The following is a 4,370-nucleotide window of genomic DNA, read 5'->3' on the forward strand; positions in this document are numbered from 1 at the left end:
GCAGATGTTGTTTTTCAGAAAAACCACATTAATGATGTAATCATTTGCTTTCATCAAAATTATTCTTCCCCATCTGAGAAGGAGCTGGGCTTTTTTTTTTTTTTTTCAGTATTTTGCTGGCTAGCGTTATTCATATGCTAGAGTACTCATACAAATATACACACCTGCTCGACAGAGAGCAGCCAAACACCTGCATCCTTCTGACTCCTGAGGTCTGCCCACGTTTCCCTAGCGGCTGGTGTAATTCCTCTTCCTCCCTCTTGTCTCATTTCCATCTGACTCACAGCTTGTGGGACTCGAACACATTTTGATGACCAATACCCTCCTCTGGCACGAACATGTATATACACATGCACTTCTCATTCTCAGACGCTTCTGTTAATATTAAGAAAAGGGGGAAAGCGGGCGGGTCTGTGCAGAATAATGAGGTCAACATGAGAAGGGCAAGAATACAAGTAGAGGAGCTGAATGCCACATAACTGGCTGGTCTGAAAAACTCTTACTCTGGAAACATTTTCAATCAGTTTAGAATTGATTCATATAGAAAAAAGAAATAATTTGCATGCATTTTTTTTTCCTCTGGAGATAAAGTATTGTAGAAGGTAGTTTTACTGTAAATGATCTGGATTGTTCTTCTATGTCCCTGTAGAACTGATGTGACCAACATATATATATTAAGTTAACAGGTTTATTTGTTTCTTCCCTCTGATGCTTTTAACACTCACCTCCTGAATCTTCCCTCTGTATCAAGAATAAACTAATTTACTTTCAGACAGGTAATACTTATTATTATGGCAGTAGCAAAAACAAAATCTAGCAAAGGGAAATTGTGTTGGGTTGTATTTTGAGAGAAAATGTGAAAGTATAGAAAATATTAACATTCAGCTCAGTCTAATAAAAACTGTGCTATGAGGAAGATACTTGGCCAGAGGATCTACCCAAAATAGTCCTTATCATAATTAGAAAAAAAACTGTTATTAAAATGATTCAACTTTGACAAAATGCAAGTGTTGATTTGTGCAATGATTATTTATTTATTTATTTATTTATTTATTATCAGTCAGCCAGTCTCATCTTATTGAGGTTTCTATCATCTTCACTCCAATGCCGGTTGCTGATGTGCTGTGACTTTACTGCTATTTATTTTCGGCTTACATGTGCATAGCTAAATATATGAAGCTGAAAAACTTTCAGGTAATAAAAGATTCAGATGTCTGTTTTCAATAGACATCTGGGACAAGAAGTACTGATTAGTATGTCCCGTTTGTTACAGAAGTAATTTTAAGCATTTTTTCTTACATGTTTAAAAACACCTAAACATGTTTCAAATGTCAATTGGATTCTGAAATGAGGGAATTTCATATCTTACATGAAACTTTAATATATGTCTTTATTGTTATGCGTTTTGGATGCGTCAGCATTTATGGTGTCATATTTAAATATGATATTATATGCATTTATTTACATTAATGTCTTAAATCTAAGTTACACTACCATAAATGTGTAGTGTAATTTTATTTTTGTATTTTTTATGGCATTTGCCTGTTTTCAATGAATTCCAGTTATATTTAAATTTGTGTTTTCTGTTCACTTGTAGTCTGGTTGTCTGTTGCTCTCCAACTATTATTTCTTCACTTATTAAATATGAACTTTTCTTATACACTATGAATCTGCATATAAGAAGAGTTCTGCAGTCATTCACTATAACAAGTCATGGCAATAAGTGTATATTTTAGACATTTTTTTGTTTATTGTTAAAAGACAAGCATGATATTTGGGGGGGGGGGAAAGAGTAAAAAAATTGATCCTATGCCAAAGCTATATGCCAATTTAATTCATCTTTATAACAACTAAATATAGTTATAGAGAAGCCATTTATTAATAAGTCATCATTTATTAATAATGTTTATAGTTAACCATACATCATGTCTGCAGAGGAGCTGGTACTCTAATCCAACTCTCCTGAAGTAGTCATTTTTCTCTCTGGCTTAAAAGCATCTCAGCACTTTCACAGACTCTGGGAGATAATATAGTATAGATAGCATATGTAGAACAGGGTCCACCCACCACTTGTCATCCCATCTCTAGAATAAAGTCACTTCTTAGTGCCAGAGATTGGGCCAACAGCTTTTTAGGTGTCACACAGCCTTGCTGCCTATAGGCCAATCTGCCACCCAACACTTGTTCCCTCATGAAGCTGATTCCACCTGAATCGAGGGCATAATTTACCCTGTGCAGAGCCTGTGAATGCTGCCGAATTCAAGATGTAGGTAGAGGCTGTCAAATCTATCCATGCCAAGATAAATAGCCATTTAGTGTGAAATGGCAGCAGGATAGGGCAGATATACACGCTGAGACAATCATAATGTCTTCCTAGAAGTGTTTCTCAGACACCTGGCATGGTGAATCCTTTCCTCAGCCACACATGTCTCTGCTACACACTTGGCAATTGCCATAGAGCCTGACAGACTATCCGAGCCTTGGCAGGCATTTCTGTAAATCACAATACCATGGTGACATCTGCACAACTTTTCACCGTATACAATGGCAATTATATAGCACATTCAAAAGCTTTCCTCTGTTATAGCTTGTAAAAAAACAAAACAAAACAACAACAAAAAACACAGATCTAAATGACCATGCATGAGGTCACAAACATATGTTTCTAGTTTTCAGTCACAAGCAGTGAAGGTAGCACTACAGTACATGCCACTTTGTGTAGAGAGTGTTCAGAGAAGTAGATTGTTTTTATGTTTGTAATACAGAAAAAAAAAACACATTCAAATGGAAATGTTTATACTCTAATAAGAAAACAATGAGTTGGTGCTCGCAAATCAATACTGAGACGCATATTGATCTTTGCTGCTAATGAAGCAAAGACATACACAAAGGTGGAGTATAAATTTCATTTCTTTCATGAGCTTCTCAGTTGGTTTAATATTAGCGGTGAGTCAACAAGATGAGCACAAAAAGGCAAAAAAAAAGTTTGACCTTAAAAAATGTTTCCCCAGCTACATTCTAACACGGCATCTATCCACTATGCACTCTCATCCTAACGGACATAGCATGACTTGATTTGAAGAAAATCTTCAGCTTTACTATCTCTAAACTTGTGCTGATAGAAATGGTGAAATTCAGCCCAGATAAACTCTAATCGGTGTGGATGTAACGCTATAAGCTCTAATGGATGGCTTGTTACACCAGATTGGTTGGTCCAGAGTGTAATTAGAGCAAGAACCCTGAAGGGCCCAACCCTATTAGGTTTTAATAGGTTTATTATTATTAGTGCTAATGCCTTAAAGGGCAGGATAATTTCTGTGTATTAGATTGTATTTTTTATTTTTTTTTAATGATTAAGAGGTACAGCCCTATTGTGTTTACAATTCTTACCATAATTCAAATATGGAAACCCTAATTGTGTGAGATTTATTGACAATGTGACATTGAACTAAGTCCAGTTCTGGAAAGTTTGTGTGATGATTTTAAAATAATAAACACATTCTTACCATGATGTAATAGAGATTGAAGCATAGGTCCCATTTTACATGTGAGGCAGACGACATCTGCTTTGCACCTATAACCAACAGTGTACCTAAAATTTACTCCAAAGGCTACAAGGAAATTTCACTGCTCCAAAGAAAACTGTAAAGGAATGAATTACCAATAATGCACAGTAGTTTGCTGTTTCTCTGTATGAGAGGGCATTGTGAAGCCTAGTTTATTTAAAAAAACTTTGCTTTTTCATGTCCAAACTTGGAAAAAAAAAAAAAGTTTTCAAAACGCATGTTTAAACTGATAATGCTATTGTTTTTATAAAAACACCATGTTGTACTGGAGAACGCTTGAAGCCAAGGATATATTCCATAAATTCATCACATCCACATAATAGCGCCACAGGACTAACCAGTTCATAATCTCTATAATTAACACATAAAACCAGAAGACTTATCTGCTATGAAACAAAAGTATTATTCCACCGTTTCCTTTTAAGTCAATGATAATGAAATGAAAGCTTACAATTGTGTCTGGGCAAACCACTAAAAAATGGAGTATATTCAGTTGTAGTGAGATTTTGTGGTGATGTCATTTACAAGTGCAATAAAGAAAGCATATAATGTATGGTATATAACACACATGGTGAAGTTATGAATTTGAGCCAAGTGCACCAGGAGAGTAGATTATGACTGACAAATTTCTGTATATTTAATTCAATTTTTATCAAATTCAGCTATTCAATGCATACTGCTTTGCAGCTGTTTCTTTTAACTTGAATAAAAAAATAGTAACTGCGTTCATCGCATCGGAGCATATTAAATCTTATACCAACATGGTTTCAATGTTAAATCTGCTCCGGAGTGTTCTGGGTTTAA

Source organism: Poecilia formosa, unplaced genomic scaffold (genome assembly GCF_000485575.1).
Source record: "Poecilia formosa unplaced genomic scaffold, Poecilia_formosa-5.1.2 Scaffold10, whole genome shotgun sequence".
Classification (NCBI taxonomy): Eukaryota; Metazoa; Chordata; class Actinopteri; order Cyprinodontiformes; family Poeciliidae; genus Poecilia; species Poecilia formosa.